This window comes from Ambystoma mexicanum, chromosome 3p, assembly GCF_040938575.1.
Source record: "Ambystoma mexicanum isolate Mex_15411 chromosome 3p, UKY_AmexF1_1, whole genome shotgun sequence".
NCBI classification, from domain to species: domain Eukaryota; kingdom Metazoa; phylum Chordata; class Amphibia; order Caudata; family Ambystomatidae; genus Ambystoma; species Ambystoma mexicanum.
In genome coordinates, this window is record NC_090925.1 from 342,534,113 (window position 1) to 342,552,511 (window position 18,399).

Genomic DNA, 18,399 nt, shown 5'->3' on the forward strand with positions numbered 1-18,399 from the left:
TTATAGAGCATTGATTCCTCCCACACACTCTGGCATCAAACCTACATAATGGCTTTCTATGTTCTATCAGTGCCACTAACTTTAAAGTGCGGCTTGATAACCTTTGCAGCTCTAGCCCTCCCACATTTATCAATGCTGTCAACTCTAGTACATTTTACATCCAGCCCCCTCCAGTCCAAATGTGAAAATAGCCCCACTATGTGTCCATTACCAGAACTAAGGTCTATGAGGCTTGGGAACAAGTTTGGCTTGTTAGGACAGAATTCAATTTTTGGGGTTCTGTTGGCCCATTTTATAGTACCTCTGAAGTTTTTCCATGCTGGTTTTCCTGAAATTTTTATTTTTGTGATCAGATGGTAGCCGGTATCTCCCCATTTGCCTGGATGATTTCTTCTTGTGTTACGGTGTTGACTCATAGCAGCTGTAATTTAGTTTTGGATTCACCATGGGTTCAGTCATTTTGTACTGCATTAGTATCCCACTGTCCCTTTGTGTGGACCAGGAGGTCCTAAAAGGGTGGTTGTGGACTCATTTTATGCTACGCCCTGCATTCTGGGTTTAGACTGGATTGGTCCTGCCCCCAACAAGCCCAGTAGAAGTTCTATGTGGGTGGGCTGGATAGTTTGGTGGTTTTAGGGCTGCCAAAACCTTTGTCTGATTTGAGGAATGGCTTAGGCCATCCCCATGAGTCTGTATACTTATCTTTTGAAGGACCTGCCCATTCTGCAGATCAGTACCTGAATTGCAATCAGAATGCCATAAAGATGGCTGACATTGGAGAACCTCATTTGCTGGACCTGGTTTCAGTTTTCCTTGTTGCAGTTATTGCTTTGGCTGCTGGAATCCCTTCCCGGGCCATTCCTCCTCCTCCCAGGTCCTTGCTGCCTGGTTTTCCACGCTGCTGTCCCCTTGTGAAATCCTCCCGAATCGGACATCTCAAGGTAGGGGAGTCTCTCTGGCCTGAGGTTGGTGAATAGTCAATCGCTTCAGGTTTGTCTTGGTCCATCCTGTGTCGCCTCATCCACTGCCCAAATCGTGGGACCTTTTACTGGCAGGCTGTCCCTGTTAACTTCAAGTGGCCTGCATACCCTTGATTGGATTCCTGTCTTCCCTCTCGTCACTGATTCTCCCTGCTTGTGGGGGTGGGGCGGGTGGAGAGAGACGGCTTCTTACATAAGCCTGGACCGTTCCCAAACTGCGGATCAAATACCTGGTTAGTGAATCCTTATCCCAGCCTGGTGCATGGAGTTCTCTAGTCTCTCGCCGAATCATCAGTGCCTAAGCCTAGGTCCTGGGGTTCTGATGCATTTTTTGGAATAGTCTTCAAGGGTCCCCTGCGTCTGGGTTGTGGGGTTTTGTGGACTTGCCTCTCTCAAAGTTTCATTTGACTTCCATTGGCTCGAATACTGCTTGGCATCCTTCCTTCCATGGCTGGAGTCTTGAACATGTAACTGAAGCCCATAAAGAGAGCTGGCTCTGGTGTTCCCCAGTTTTGGTTGCTACTGTGGCTCTACCTGTGTGGGCCTCAAGTCTTTACCTAACATGAACCTTTAACAGTGCCTTGCTTATATACTTTGACCCGCTTTTCCCTAGCCGTTTTTTTTTTTTAAATCTCCGAAACTGACAAAGGGTAATTGCCTGAACTAGGAAATTTGTTGTGGGTCCCTCGAGTTGCACAACAAAGCTGGATTTTTAGCTGCTACTTGTTATAAGGGATTTTAAAGTAATAATGCATCACTGCTTTCCTGTCTGTAGTAATGTGTTGGGACCGGCTTCTAACTTTGGTTATGTGTCCACCTTTTTCTTGCCGTGTATTGGGACTATTAGTCTTGGATAAGAACTATTTTCTGACTTTTGGTGAACCTCTGGGCATTTAAAAAGAAATTGTTTAACTGCTTCACTTGCTCTAGGTATTATGGTTTACATAGGGTTCTGCTGTGTAGTAATGTTACTATTCAAGCTTGGCATTGTGGAATCTGAGCAGGATTATGTACTGCTGCTTGTGTGTAGCGTTATCACTTTCTCCCCACCTCCCTAACATTATAAAGTAGCAAGTTTAATGCTAGGTGCCCATCCTCTTAATGTGCATTTCTTTCTCCATTTTATTTTATTGTGCTTTGGTTTTACATTAAAACTTAAACATGTATGTGTTGCTATTTGTTAAACGATTATCAAGCAAATAGAAGAAGAAAAGATATACATTTAAATTCCCCCACATTAAAATAACTAATGTTTGCTATTCAACCCTGTAAACTTGTGTTGAGGTAAGAGACTGGATGTCGCCCAACAGTGCAAATATTTCTTTAAAGAAAGCCACTACAGCAACAGACGAAGATAGTTTGTTCCCCAACATCAAACGATTTCACAGGTTATCACTAGTAACCGTGCTAGTGGAGTGAACAAACTTCCCAACATACTGAATCTGGCAATCTAATAGACTTGCCCAATCAAGAGTTTGCTGCCGAAGTGTTTCTAGCTGCACAGTTTTACACAGTCGACATGTCCTTTTTTTCAGGTGCCAGGCCAATACACAGTCCCAGCATTTCAAGCTTATAGACGATTTGATCTAAATTTTAAAAGCCACATCTGAAATGAATGCGATGGTGCTTTAGAACGAAGGGTAATGGCGCATGAAAGCCCACTGAAGTACCCCTAAATTCCCTATATAATTATAACTGTTGTATACTTCCCAGTTTTCAATATGTAATTGCTTTAACTTTTTTTAAATGCCAGTTTTTCTTGGGATCTATTGTCGCCTCCATTCATATTTGATCACAGGTTTTCCTAATTCATCAGATAAGTCAAAATCATCACTAAAAATCATCCACAGTTAAATAAAAAGGGTAGCCCCATTATCCTTTAACTTTAAAATATAGCCCCGACCTATTGCATTTATGGACCTACCACCAAGAGTTTAGCCCTAACTAAGCATATTTCCCCAATTGGGAACGAAGGTGGAAGAGCCAGCACTGCATGCCATAATTTGCCTTAAAGTAGCCCAAGCCCAAAGTAGTTCCATAACATACATCATGTAAGGCGTTGCTTCAGTCTTCTAAAACTGAATCAAGGGCACAAGAGTAGAAGCAGAATTTAACATGAATTATCAATTTGTATAACAAATGCCTCGCTCATTCGTACCAACTTCTCCTTTATCATCACTAGATGCTTTTGTGAAGCAAAGACATTGCCTAAATAGAGCAAAACTGGAACCTCTTTGATTAGTTTAGTATGAATCCAAGAACAAGCTTTGAACTTCACCCTTTCGATATATATTAAAACATGAGATTTTACCTGGTTGATTACAAGGTTTTCTTGCACATACTGTCCGACTGCATTTAGTGCAATCTATAAACCAATAAGCGTCAAATCAAAGAGCACTAGACCGTCCACAAGCCACCACACCTCCAAAGGGCCAAATCTTGGAGGGAAGGTGGACACTTTCTGTAAAGCATTAGGAAGATAGCAAACATATATAAATTAAGTCCTTGGGCCAATTTATTTATATACTGGAGGAACCAATGCTCTTTTGATCACAAGAGTGTACAATGGATAACAAATCGGATTTAACAGGAAGCAGTGAGCTTCTTACAATGTTTGAGGGACATTCTGACCAGGTTGTGGAGGGGAGTAAATGGAACAGTCACTGGGATTATACCTTGCCGTAGGCCCGTATCAACCTTTAGCTCAATGGAAATTTCCCCTTCAGAATTTAATTGGACTCTCGCAGTATTATTGGAGCCAAATAACATTAGCATATTTAGAAGGCCCAAGGGAATACCCTAGTTGAGCAGTTGGCTCCAGAGTCGTTGTCTGTCCACTCTGTCAACCGCTGCAGACATGTCTAAGCTTGCCAGATACAAAGATTTTGTTCAATCCTTGCCACTGTGGAATTACGTGAAAATAAGCCCATTCCGCGATACCCATACCCTTTCTAAAACCAGTTTGGAAGATAGCAAGTCTGTTCTATCCATTCATTCCACTAAATCCTTTTTAAATAAAACTTTCTAAAATTGTACTCCTGGAATAAATTAAAGAAATTGGGCAATAACTCAATGGTAGTTTCTCAAGCCTAAGACTTGCACTATAATTGCTTTGTGCCAAGAGGCAGACAATTTTGAATTGTGAGCTGTTCGTCCAAATAAGCAAAAATACATTTTGAATGGAGTATCCTCCAACGTATTCCTCATCTTGGATATATCCTTACCTTCAGCTTTGCTGCTTCGGAAAACATTTTCGCTCTCTCTCTCTCCACCAGAGGGCGCTCCTCTCAAGGCTGCGGCGTCTGTCCCTTGGCGGCATACGTCGAGCACCGACGTCATCCGCTGTATAAATGCCTCGAGCGCGCCCGTTGGCCTCAGTTCTGTTAGCTTCGCTTCGGATCATTACAAACGGCGCTTCAGTTTTTCGTGAGAAAAATGTCATCTTCATCAAACCCTTCCACACCGAAGACGGGATTGAAGAAATGCCAGAAATGTGGAAAGAAAATGTCTGATCCACACAAAAATTACCTCTGGTGCCTCGGTTCCGACCACCGTATTGATGACTGCGGTTCTTGCCAGTCGATGACCCATAAGGCCTTAAACGAACGTAGAGGTAAACTGGCGATGGGGGAGGGTTCATCGAAGTCTTCTTCGAAGGGGAGGAAAGTCTTGGCCGAGTCTTCAGTGAAACACCATAAAAAATATAGGTCGAGGAGCAGATCCGGAAAGTCTTCTTCGTCCTCCAAAAAGACGAAGAAAAGACGGCACCGATCTCCCTCTTCTTCCTCGACATCATCTGAGGAAGTGATAACATGTCCTTCGAAACAGGACTCCCCGAGGAAATGGGAAGCATTTAGAGTTTCTATGTAAAAAAATTTTGCGGACGCGGCCAAGACACCCTCAAAGTCTGAAGACCATGCCCCCGCTCACGAGAAATGAAGTAAGAATTTGATAAACCAGACCCAGCAGAACATGCTGATGTGAGCTACAGAAAATTGAGTAGTCACTGAATTTATGGGATGGGGTAGAAATTCACATGTCTATCAAGATGACAAGACCGATATCCTTTCAGGAGGACCTAAGCAAGACCCCATACTTCCCTTTGATATTGCCTTACAATGGAGGGTTAATTCTGCATGGTAACATCCTGAAGCCATTCCAGCAGTTGATAAAAAGTTTGTGCTGAAATATAGACCCTGTAATTCTGACCCAGAGTACTTAAGCAAACACCCATCTCCAGAAAGTCTGGTAGTTCAAGCAGCTACCTCTACTAGAAATGCTGCATACCCCACAATCCGCCCGGATAAGGATGATAAAAAGGTTGATGCATGGTCCATGAAGATTTTTACGTCCGGCAGCATGGCTTTAAAATCCACTAATGTAACTTGCACCCCGGCAAGGTTTACATATACTCTGTGGGGCAGCTGAACACATCCCAGAAGGTGAGGAACATGATGGGTTTCTAGCCATAAGGGAAGGAAAGGAGGCTTCAAAAGAATGCCTTCAATCAGGTTTGGCCACAGCTGACAGTATCAGTAGGTCCATGGCATCTAGCACGGTGCTACGTAGATTTGCGTGGCTAAGAAAGTCTGGTTTTTCACCGGATGTGCAATCCAGGCTTCTTAATATGCCATTTGACGGCTCGAGGTGGTTTGGCAGCAAGGCGGATGAATGTTTGGAGAAGCTGCAGACCTCCAAAGCGGCGGCAAAATCACTTAGTGCCGCTATAAGACAACCTCAACAATACCCCTACACAGGCTCATCTTCCTGGAGGGGGCGTCCTTTTCGATTTTATTCCTCAATTGGAAGAGGACAGGTCAGTCGGAGGCTAAAGAAAATGTCTTCGGGGGATGAGGAGAAGGTGCTAGGCCTGTCCCAGCAGCGGCATCTGTCCCTCAGCCACTGCTGCAGCTGCCGCAAAACCACTCTGAGGTTTTGAACCACAAGACCCCAGTGGGAGGCAGGATCTCGCAGCATCTGGAAGAATGGCAGGGCATTACTTCAGATGCTTGTGCACTGGAAACAGTATCCCAAGGTTACTGCCTTCCTTTTCAAGAAATCCCTCAATCACCCATCAGGATACAGCTCTGTCAAACATCCGGATCCTCTCCTGTTGCAGGAAGTCTTAACCCTGCTACAGAAAGGTGCAGTAGAACATGTACCTGTAGCGGAGAGGAACAAGGGTTGGTATTCCCATATCTCCTCATCCCAAAGAAAGACAGAGGACTGAGACCCATCTTGGACTTTAGAAACTTGGACAAGTTCCTGAGGAAGGACAAGTTCAAGATGGTCACACTTTCTCAGATCCTTCAGGTTCTCCAACTCTAGGAATGGTTGCCATCATTGGACCTTCAGGATGCTTACTTTCATGTGCCAATCCATCTCAAGCACAGAAAGTACCTGAGGTTTGCGATTGGCAATTCTCACGATCAGTTTCGAGTTCTGCCATTCGGGTTAACTTCCGCCCCAAGAGTTTTCACCAAGTTGATGGCGGTAGTGGCAGCGAATCTCAGAGTGGGGGATTCATGTCTACCCCTATCTGGACGTTTGGATGATCTGGGCACATTCTCCAGAACAAGTCCAGGATCATCTGCCCAAGACTTGTCACTTCCTTCACAAACTAGGGTTTTCTCTGAATTTAAAAAAGTCAAACATGATACCATCACAGAAACTCCAGTTTATTGGAGCAGCCCTGGATACTTGCTCGGGCAAAGCCTTGCCTCCCGAAGAGAGCTCACCACGTTTTGCAGATGGTAACAAAATTCCAGAATTCCCAGTATCTTCCGGCCTTCGATTTTCTCAGGTTGCTCGGCCTGATGGCATCCTGCATTTTTTCTCGTGCCAGAAACCAGATTGAGATCCCTTCAATGGGCTCTCAGGACTCAATGGTCCCAATTCTCAGGGGAAATGTCAGATCTGTTGCAGGTTCCAGCCAAAGTAGCACAAGATCTACAATGGTGGGCTTGCAGACGACATATCCTCAGACGAGAATCTTTTTGGCAACCATGGCCGGAGATAACAGTAGTAACGGACGCCTCACTCACGGGGTGGGGAGATCACACCAGTGGGTGGACAATCGGCGGTCGCTGGTCTCCATCGGAGTCCAAACTACACATCAACCTTCTGGAGCTAAGGACGATCAGACTAGCGCTGAAGGCCTTCTGAATGTCCTGATAATGACGGACATCCCCGTGGCCATGTACTACCTCAACAAGAAAGGAGGAGTGGGGTCACTACCACTGTGCAGAGAGGCGATGCAGCTCTGTTTCTGGGCAATACAAGAAGGGATCTCCATCAGCAGTTCATCTAGCCGGAGAGCAAAACACAGCGGGGGACCCTCTGAGCAGGCAGAGCAGTCTCCCACGAGTGGGAGCTAGCTCTGGAAGTGATTCAAGAGATCTTCTCTTTGGGGAACCCCCCCAAGTGGATCGGTTTGCGACCGGTACCAACCGGAAGTGTGAACTGTACTGGTCAAGGGAATTTCCCCCGAGAGGAGCTGTAGGGGACACGTTTGCGGTGGATTGGGAGTTTCCACTTCTGTACGCATTCCCTCCAGTCCCTGTGATCTCAAGTAATAAGGAGGTTGAGAAAGTTCAAGAAAACAGGATCCCAATTGTCCCGGATTGGGCCAGGAGAACGTGGTACCCAGACCTTCTGGACATGTCCATCTGCCCTCCAATATGTCTTCCAAAAAGAGGATCTTCTCTCGCGAGGGGAAGGTCATGTTCTCCATCCGGAGGTCAACTCACTCAACTTTCACGCATGGCTTCTGAGAGGTTGAGATCTAAGGATTGGGACCTTCCGATGACGTGATGAAGATTTTGCTTTCAGCCAGAAGGCCAGCAACCAAATCTCTATTGGTGTTGTTGGAACAAGTTCAGTAACTGGTGCAGGGAAAAGAATGTGGACCCGTTTGTCATGACCGCAGCCTCCAAGGAGTCAGGTTTAGCCAACTGCCTCGGAAGCTGGGTCACACCTTCATTTCCAGGCACCCATCGGCTCCCATAGGGGCCTTATGGACCTTGTCCTGGCGCCAGTGGCGCCAGGCTCATAAGGGGACCCAGTCCCGGCACAGGACGTGCCGGGCTCATGATGTAAGGAATGGTGCTTGGGTGGACCTACCTGCTGCAGACCATGCTGCTCACTCACCTGCAGGATGAAATCCTCATCCATCCATGGCTGGAACTACTTTACCTTCTGGGTGTGGCCAGCACCACTCCCTGGGACTGGATACTGGAACTATTCTGGAAGCTGGGACTTCTTACCTGGGCGAGGCTGCTGTGGAAGGAGACACCTAAGCACTCCAGTAAGCTATTTAAACCACGCCCGATCAGAGCAACGTGCTTCGCGTTATTCTGCAATAGCAGCAGGACGCTCACCGTGTCGGCTCCAGAGAATCTTCAACTTCTGCATCTGGGGAAGAGAAATCCGCAATCTTACCTTCCGAAATACCATCTTCGTCTCCAGCAGCATCTGAAAAGGGAAAAGAACACCAGGTTAGCACGAGATAAAAACCAGCGCAGCACTTACCCAGTCCATCGGTGCATCTCAAGCCACGGGCTGCAGCTTTCCATTGTTCCGGCACCCTGTGGAAGCAAAGACATTGGTTAGTAAACCTCTGTGAAACTTTCCTTGCCTGCGCTGCATTCTTCTCGCCTCCGCCGACGCTGCTACTCATCTGCAAAACAAAAGGACATCATTAAGAAATACAAAACTCCATCTATACGCACGTGTTTTGGGCAGCGCTCATCTTTCTCACTCCTCGGTGCATTCCTCGACATCCATTTTTCTACCCAGCTGCTTCTGCGACCTGAAAAAGGAAAAGGGACATTAAGAAGTGCTTTTAACTTCGAATTGACATTTTCTACTTACTTGCCTGCAATACCTTCGTCATTCCATCGCTCTCCGGATCTCCATATTCAAGCAACCGCCGTTCGTGCTGCTAACAACGGCCTAGCTCCAAATCTTCATCCTCTGCAACCAAGAGGCTGGACAATTAACCAGTGAAGTAACTGGCTTCGGCGCCCCTGCACAGACGCAGGATGGAGAGCTCCGCTTTCACCTACATAAGGTGAGCACATTTAGCCTACGAACTACTTGGGAGTACCAGGAAGGGGAGGCAGCTTACCCAGTCAGGCTTATATATCCATATTAACCCCTTGCTCTCATAATTGCAGACACCTCACCCTTCAGATCAAGATCTCAGTGAGGAAAGGGCCTTTCCAGGGTGGCATTCGAGGCCTGCGCGTGACCCTAGAAGACTCCGAGAACCCCTAGCCCAGACCTGCGCCTCCGAGGGATTCAGGTGAGCGTTACACCGTTTCAATGTAATATTCCCACAATTTTATCTTTTCTATTACACTTGGCTAATCTGGGGCTGCAGGTTGGTACGATAAAGGGCTACTTAGCAGCGCTGTCCATTTTCAAGCGCTCCTTGGAGGAAGAATCTTATTTTAAGATACTTTTTAAAAATTCAATTCTTAAAAGGTATGCGTTTCCACCAATACCTTTTCAAGTTCCTGTGTGGGATTTAAACTTGGTTCTGAAATTCCTCACATGCATTCCATTTGAGCCTTTACACTCTTGTCCACTAAGGCTCCTTACATTGAAAACAATACTTATAGCATTGACATCAGCCTGCCGGGTAAGTGAGTTACACGTGCTTTCTAGTGATCCGCCTCACCATCTTTTATAAAGACAAAGTAGTGCTTGGAGTTAAACCATCATTTTTACAAAAAATTGTTTCAGATTTTCACCTGTCACAAAATAACATTGCCTACTTTTTACCCTCCCCCAAGTAAGGTAGAGGAACGGCTACATAGACTAGATCCCAGAAGAGCTCTTAGCTTCTATATTTCAAGATTGGCAAAAATACGTCCGTGTGATCAACTTTTTGTGGGGTACACTGGCCACAAATTAGGACTTGCTTTAACTAATCCATTATCTAGATGGATACATTTAGCTATAACAGAATGTTATAGATTGGCTGAAAAAGAACCACCAGATGGGCTGAGGGCTCATTCCAACAGGGGCATTGCAACTTCGACAGCACTAAAAAGGGGTGTCCCTGTACAAGATATTTGTGCAGCAGCCACATGGTCATCCATGCATATGTTTATAAAATATTATGCTCTAGACTCAGAGGTCTGTTTGCTAAATCTGTACTCCATTCTGTACATGTGTGGGAATCAGGACAGTAGTCGAGGTTGATGCTGAGAGAACTTTATTAAACACAGGTTAATGTTCTGTTAACCACTAAGGTTGGGTTCCCGGTAGTCCCAGTTACTTCACGGTGGGAAAAGAACCAGGGCTTGCTCTCCTTGTGAAGTGTCTCCTATTCACTCGGACCCGGATAGGCCCACCAGTTGCTTCCACTCTCCTCCCTGCAAAAAGCGACACTGACATTAGGCCAGTCCCTTTCATACCCGGTCCTAGGAAGGGAAAAAGGGCCAATCGGGGACCCTCCCTCCCCCCCTTCTGATTGGTAGAGCCTCAAGGAGCCCTCCTTCTAGAAATAGAGCTGCCCTCTCCCTGCCGCCTGTTGATTGGTTCCAGCTCTCCCTCCACGTTTCCAGCCCTCCCCCTGCTGCCATTGCACTTGAGCAGTGCTTGACGTGCGTTTTCCCCATAGGCCCCGCCCCCCAACATGGTGCTTCATTGTATGCCTGTCTCGTGTGAGCTCCTGTGTCGGCAGCCTCTTCAGGTAAGGAGGGGGTTCTATTGTAAACACCCTTGCCCTTGCTCTCCCACGTATAATGATTTCCTCAGACGCTGAGCGGTCGGCCTGAGCCTGGCTCTTGGTTCCCCAAGCTCTGCCACCACTCAACGCTGGAGGCTGAGTTGTCAGGCTGTGTCCTGCTGAAGCGGCGTGCCTCTGGACTGCTCTGCCGCAGCGCTAGTGTCCCGGGCCCCTGTGAGAGGGGCCAGTGCTGCGGCAGCGCAGGCGGCCCTGTCACAGAACGCCGGCAAGGCATCCCCGTTGTCGATGGCCCCTCTCCGGCATTACCCTCCAGCGCCGCCTGCGGCGGCACCTCCCCTGTGTCCCGTGACTGCGCCGACCGCGGCGGAGCAGGCACTGTTCCCCGAGTGCCCTGCATCAGGCCCCGTCCGGCTCCCCTGGGGTCCTCTCTCCTATCCTCACATACCCCCACCACAGATCCAGGCCAGCCGGGCCGGATCGAGCACCTGGACAAGTAGCCCGCCACCAACGGAAAGCTGGCAGGTTTATGTAGGGTGACAAAGTCGAAGGGCTGGAGAGACAGGAACCAACGCAGCACCCGCTGGTTAGTGTTAGTGTCTGTGTCTCACCAACCACTGCAATGGTGTGGTCAGTATACAGCGTGAACCTCCTTCCCAGTAGATAATAAAATAATGTGTCCACCCCCCCACTTGATAGCGAGGCATTCCTTGTCTATCGTGGAATACACCATTTCATGCGGAAGAAGTTTCCGGCTCACAAAACAAACAGGTCGTAGGAAACCATCGATCTCCTGCGTCAAGACGGCACCCAGGCCCGAGGCGTCTGTTTGCAGGAAGAAATGTTCCTGGAAGTCAGAGCACAACAACACCGGATGTGTGAATATGCTGCGCTTCAACTCCTCCACCACCAGGATGGTTGCAGGATTGTTCGATGGGTCCGGGCAACCTCCATTCTTCAGAGCCTCGGTTAGCAGCGCGGCCAGGGATGAGAAACTGGGAATAAAGCGTCTATAATATCCGATGAACCCCAAAAATGCCCTTATTTGCTTTCTGGTGGTTGGAACCGGAATCATCTGGATCGATGCGATCGTAGATGCTTGGGGTTTGATCATACCACCACCCACGACATGTCCCAGGTACTTGGTTTCACTGGCCCAGAGGACCGTTTTTTTTGGGGGATTTATATGGTGCCCGCGTTGGGGTGCAGACCACATCCTGTAGATGGACCAGGTGTTCGCTCCATGACGTACTGTAAACTGCGATGTCGTAAAGGTAGGCTGCGGCGTACTGATCGTGTGGTTGCAAAAGGACATCCATTAGTCTCGAAGGTGGCCGGAGCCCTCATGTAACCCAAAGGGTAGAACCTTGTACTGAAAAAGCCCCTGAGGCGTCGCGAAGGCTGTCTTTTCCTTGTCTGATTTCCGGATCAGGATCTGCCAGTATCCCTTGGTGAGGTCCATGGTACTGAGGTAACGGGCAGCACCTAGTCTTTCCAGCAATTCATCCATTCTAGCCATGGGATAGGCTTTGTACCATGAGATCGTATTGAGCGGTCTATAATCCATACAAAACCGGACAGCCCCGTCCGGTTTGGGCGCGAGTATGATGGGGGAACACCAAGCACTGGTCGATGGTTCGATGATGTCCAGTCCGATCATTTCTTTGATTTCCCTCTTTATGACCAGTCTCCGGGATCCTGTAAGGTCGCAGCCGGACTATTTGTCCGGGCTGGGTTTCGATTTGATGCTCTGAGGTTGGTCCTTCCAGGTAATGGGGAGAAGGCTTCGCGGTGGGATTTGAGCGTCTCCAGGATCTCTTTCTTCATGTGTTCCGTGAGAAATTCACCCCATTGAACTGTATCCAACTGGTTGGGTGTGGGTTTCACACCAGTCCCGTGAGTGGCCAGAACATTGATCGGGGCGGTTTCTGTCCATTTCTTCAGGAGATTGATATGGTAGATTTTATGTGAGGGGGTCGGGTCTGGCTGGTGTATCCGATAGTTCACCGGCCCCCTACATCCTTTACCACATACGGGCCCCTCCACCGGGCTAACAACTTGTTGGTGCTGGTGGGTAACACTAGTACCCTCTCCCTGGTTCTAACTTCCTTAGACGACTTCCCTTGTTGTACGCCCTCTCCTGCTGGTGTTGTGCTAGACCTAGATGGGTTTCTGCTAAATTTCTTAAGGTGGATAGATGTTCTCGAAGATATTCGGCATATTCGGTTAGGGACGTTTCCTTAGTGTTTTTTTCCCAGTCTTCATTGGCCAGATCTAGAATGGTTCTGGGTTGTCTTCCGAATAGCAGCTCGAATGGTGAGAATCCGGTCGAGGATTGGGGGCGTGTCCCTCAGTACCATTAGGATCAGCGGTATGACTCTATCCCAGTCCTTTCCCTCCGGTCCTAACACTTCATCATTTTCTTTATGGTTTGATTATACCTCTCCACCAAACCGTCCGTCTGGGGGTGGTAGACGGAGGTGCGCAACTGTCTGATCTGTAGCCTTTCACAGACTTGTCGCATGATAGCCGACAAAGTTCGTACCCTGATCGGTAAGGATTTCGGTGGGTAGGCCTACCCATGAGAAAAAAGGGATAAGTTAATCGCATATCTGGTTAGCCGATGTCCCTTTTAGGGGGGAGGCCTCGGGGGTACCTGGTGGCATAATCCACAACAACCAACAGGTACCCTTGACTGGCTGTTTCTAGGGGGCCTACCAGATCCATACCTATCCTTTGGAAGGGTATGGTGTTAGCGGCATCCTTTGTAAGGGTGCCTTGGCTGGCTTCTCCCCACTAGTCAGCTGGCAAGTCTTGCACTCCTTACAGAATTTTGCCACCTCCCCATAGATCCCTGGCCAGTAGAAACGTTAAAGAAATTGTGTTTTTAGGGAGGCCATATGGCCCCAGCATGGATGATTGTGTGCCAGTTGGAGAATAATTACCTGGTGGGACCTAGGTAGGAGTAGGTGCTCCTTTCGTATTCCTCCTTCTGTCTGGTAGACCTGATAGACTAGACACTGCCTAGAGGTAAAACCGGCTCCCTTGGTGAGGTCTCGATCCTAATCTATGGTGGCTCTTTCGCAAGCCATTTTTAAGGTAGGGTCTGTTAGGGTTTCTCCCCGGATGGATTCCTCCTGATCCTCGAGGTTCCATGCTATTCGTTGGGTGACATACATGGACGCGCATTTAGCAAGTCGGATTTCCCTTATTTCCGTACTGGTTTTCTTACGGCCCTGGGTGCCTGGGAGTATTGACTCCCTGGAAAACGTTGCTTCGTCCCACCATCCCTGGCCCATGGCTTTTATGGCCTGGTGGAAGAGGGGCAGATCAGTTCCAATCACCACCGGGGCGCGTAAGGAAGGGAGGACGGCAGCTCTCATCTTTGCAATGTTAGGGCCCACTTCTAATGTTATGGTTTTCATGGGGTATGTCCTTACGCCTCCGTGTATGCATCGTATTGGAATACTTACATTAGCGAGTCACTTACGGTTTGTAGCACCGCCATCTGCCGGCTTCCACTGTCGATTTAAGGCTCTGGTGGGGATCCCGTCCACCCGGATGTCCATGTTGTAGGGTCCCTGGCACCGTGGCCCCTGTTTCCGCCTTCATAAATTGAATTTTTCATTGGCTCTGCGTCTCTTCATCTGGGGCAAAACCGGGCTATATGGCCCCATTCGCCAGTCATAACATTGTGGTTGCCGGAATCATGTGGGCAACGGGGTGGGCCGGCCATCGGGACTGCTTTTTCTCGTCTGCTCTGGTAGGATGTTTCTCCATCTAGGTGGAGCCACTCTAGGACCCTTGGTTATTTCGGGTTCCGTTAGGGGTATCAGGCTGCGGTTGGAAGAGCCGGCTCCAGAGGGTTTGCTCCCCCCCCCTCCCAGCCTTTTGGTAGGCGGATGCTATGTGCACAGCTTCAGATAAGGTGGGTCGGTGATGTTGGCGGACCCACCTTTGCATCGGAGGGGGGGGTAGGGCCTCGAATTGTTCTAGGGTGACCTTATCCAATACATCCTGTAAGCCTGCACCTGGCGCTTGCAGCCATTTTTCTGCAAGATCTTTAACCCGGTAGAAGAGCTGCTGGGGGTTTCCCCAGGTTTGAGTCAGTGTCATGTAGCCTCATTCTGTAGGCTTCCTCATCTAGTCCCAACCAGTCTAACACTGCCTTCTTAATTTCAGCCTAGGGGGTGGTTCCATTTGAGTTGACAGCCTGGTAGGCTCCTTGCATTATGCTTGATAGCAGGGGTGCGACGTACTGCCCCCAGCGGTTCGCAGGCCATTGTGCATTTCGGGCTATCCTCTCGAACGTAAAAAAGAACGCTGGGTCTTCGCCTTCCTTAAATTTCTGTAACACTGCGGAGGGGACCATAGACTGGTTTCGGGAGCTGGTCACCGCATCCGTCAAGTGCCCGAGTCTTTGTCCTGTGATGTGGACTGAAGGGTACTCTGCATTTGTATTGCCTGTTTGAAGGCCTGGCAGTCAGCAGCCGCCTGCTGGACCTGTAATTGGAGGAGCTGTTGTAGTTTGTTGCCCCTCAGACAGCGTTTGGATGATTTTCTCCATGGCGTTCTCAATCCTGCCGACTACGCCACTTGTGGGAATCAGGACAGTAGTCGAGGTTGATGCTGAGAGAACTTTTTTAAACACGGGTTAATGTTCTGTGTTAACCACTAAGGTTGGGTTCCCAGTAGTCCCACAGTTACTTCATGGTGGGAAAAGAACCAAGGCTTGCTCTCCTTGTGAAGTCTTATTTGCTCAGACCCGAATAGGCCCACCAGTTGCTTCAACTCTCCTCTCATTCTCCCTGCAAAAAGCAACAACACTGCCATTAGGCCAGTCCCTTTTTATACCCAGTCCTAGGAGGGGAAAAGGGCCAATTGGGGACACCCCCCCCTTTCCGATTGGTAGAGCCTCAAGGAGCCCTCCCTCTAGAAATAGAGCTGCCCTCTCCCTTCCTCCTCCCTTCAGTTGATTGGTTCCAGCTCTCCCTCCACTTTCCAGCCCTCCCCCTGCTGCCATTGCACTTGAGCAGTGCTTGATGTGCGTTTTCCTCATAGGCCCCGCCCCCCAACATGGTGCTTCATTGTATGCCTGTCTCAGGGGAGGTCCTGCGTCGGCAGCCTCTTCAGGTAAGGAGGGGGTTCTATTGTAAACACCCTTGCCCTCGCTCTCCCACGTATGATTTCCTCCAACGCTGAGCTGTCGGCCTGAGCCAGGCTCTTGGTTCCCCAAGCTCTGCCGCCACTCAACACCGGAGGCCGAGGTGTCTGGCCATGTCCTGCTGAAGTGGCGTGCCTCTTGACTGCTCTGCCGCAGCGCTAGTGTCCCGGCCCCCTGTGAGAGGCGCCGGTGCTGCGGCAGCGCAGACGGCCCCGTCGCGGAACGCCGGCAAGGCATCCTTGTTGTCAGTGGCCCCTCTCCAGCAATCCCCTCCAGCGCTGCCAGCGGCGGCACCTACCCTGTGTCCCGTGACTGCGCCGACCGCGGCGGAGCAGGCGCTGTTCCCCGAGCACCCTGCATCGGGCCCGGTCCGGCTCCCTTGGGGTGCTCTCTCCTATCCTCACAACATGACTAGAACAATTCTGTACTCCCACCTCCAATACGAACTGCTCTGTGATTCTATTTAAGATGAGGCATACGTGGGAGGACACAATCCATTTGAAGAACAAGTTAATTACCAACTGTAAGGTTGTTTCGATAGGCTGTTCCTGCCACATATTCCTCATCGACCCTCCCAGCCAACCCCACAGTACAGTTTACGTGATTTGCACTCTAAATTCTTTTAAGACTTGGCTCAAAAGAGGCACGCCATTAACTAACTACAATACCTTGATTACAATATACGAAAAAACAGAACTGAGGCCAACGGGCGCGCTCAGGGCATTTATACAGCGGATGACGTTGGTGCTCGACGGATGCCGCCAAGGGACATCGACGCCGCGGCCTCCAGAGGAGCACCCTCTGGGGAGAATTTTTTTTCCGACGCAGCAAAGCTTAAGGTAAGGATATATCTAAGATGAGGAATACGTGGGAGGAACATCCAATCGAAAGAATGTTAGTTGGTAAGTAACTTGTTCTTTAGGAGATATACCCTGAAGGGGCAGGCTGACCCTGGAGGTAACAGCCTACTTGCCAAATTGAGGGCCTTAGCACAGCAAGGGGCCCTTAACAAGGGTGGCGTTGCTGTTACCGATAAGGTTGGCCCGCAATCAACAGGCATCTCACCATTCGCACCTGTGTAGTTCCGTACATGGGTTTCTTTCTGTGAACTGGTTGCCTTGCAGCATCGGTTTACAGATAGAAAATACTATACAAACATGGTCACCATGGAATAGGAAGGTGGTGGGGCTCTGTTCGGAGCCCCTCTTCCATTTCCATGGCAGCCAAACAGAGCGGGTTAGAAGCAGCAGGAGCTGCGGCGGCTGTCCCTTATTTTACCTTCTATGGATAGTGTGCTACCTCTACCATTTTTGCCAACATTAACCTAATGAAGCACGTGCATATGTGTTGCCCACCGAAGGCTTTTTCAGGGCACAATGTCAGCTAATATATACATTTTCATTCAATTGTCAGTTTTAGGAAAACGTTTGTTCCAAGGAAAAGATGTCACAATTTAAACAGTGTTTTCCATATGCTTTAGATCATAGTTCCCTTCACACTGATATAACATTTTTGCCTAAACAATAGTGTATAGGTTTTCCAAAAATATTTTCAAACAGAATTGTTACATATCTCAATCATTTCAAAGGTCATATCCTCTTTAATTCATAGTGGTGTACATTGACGTTCATAAATAATTTCCATCCTATTCGTAAGAATTTGCTTCATATTTTATATCATATGGTTTTATGCATTCCAAAGAGAAGGCTCTATAAATCTTTCAATTAAGATCTGAATTTTTCATGGTCAGTTGTCTTTCCATGGGAGTTCCTTAATGAATTAATTGCATTATAAATGTCTCCTCACATTCATGAGATATATTCTGGTAGGTCAGGGTGTGCTTTAAGTTATGTCCTGGATATCTATTCTTTTTAGTTTCAATCCTGATGGCGGCATTCCACATGTACCCGCTTCACGTTTCTGTGGGAAGCAATACCTTTGTTTTTCTAGCTTGTTCCAAGACATCCTCAACTTTCTGATTTAAATGTACTAATATTTGCTCCCACTTGTGCAAAAAATCTGTTAATGAAGGCAATGAAGAGGCTTTCTCGTCATAGGTTAACAGCCTTACCATTCGTGAGATTTAATTTCAATACCAGCATTGCATGATGACTTTCAATTGTGCTTTACTGAAAAAAAGGCACCACTATCAAACGTATCCATTGTGAAAATATGGTAACTTTGAAACACAATTTTCTTGATGTGGAAGCGCCTTACAAATACCCAATACATAAAGTCCATTATAAAGGGAGAAGGGGCCACGAGTGGGTTGGCAATCCCGATACCCCTCAACATTCCCATTTATCCTTCTCAAACAAATGTTTCATGAATTTAGACCAGAACAGACCTCTTGCCTCTTTAGTTGGTCTACTTGTTGGTAAGATTGTGTAAAGTCCAACTGGTGTGGGACTTCACAAGACTTCTCTTGGTATTGGGCAGACCCAACTCTTAATATAGGCGAAATTCCATCAATTCACAGCCCTGCAGCTGTCCATCTCATGGGGAGAGTGGACGAGGGGAGTTTGTCCGCTCGGACAGCCACCTGCCCAGTTGGAACT

General features: G+C 48.2%; 1 protein-coding gene across 2 annotated transcripts in view; it reads left to right on the top strand.

Annotated features, from left to right (window-relative positions):
- The window catches only part of CSNK2A1 (casein kinase 2 alpha 1), a 373,872-nt gene that overhangs the window by 197,504 nt on the left and 157,969 nt on the right, over positions 1 to 18,399 (top strand). The window lies entirely within an intron of this gene.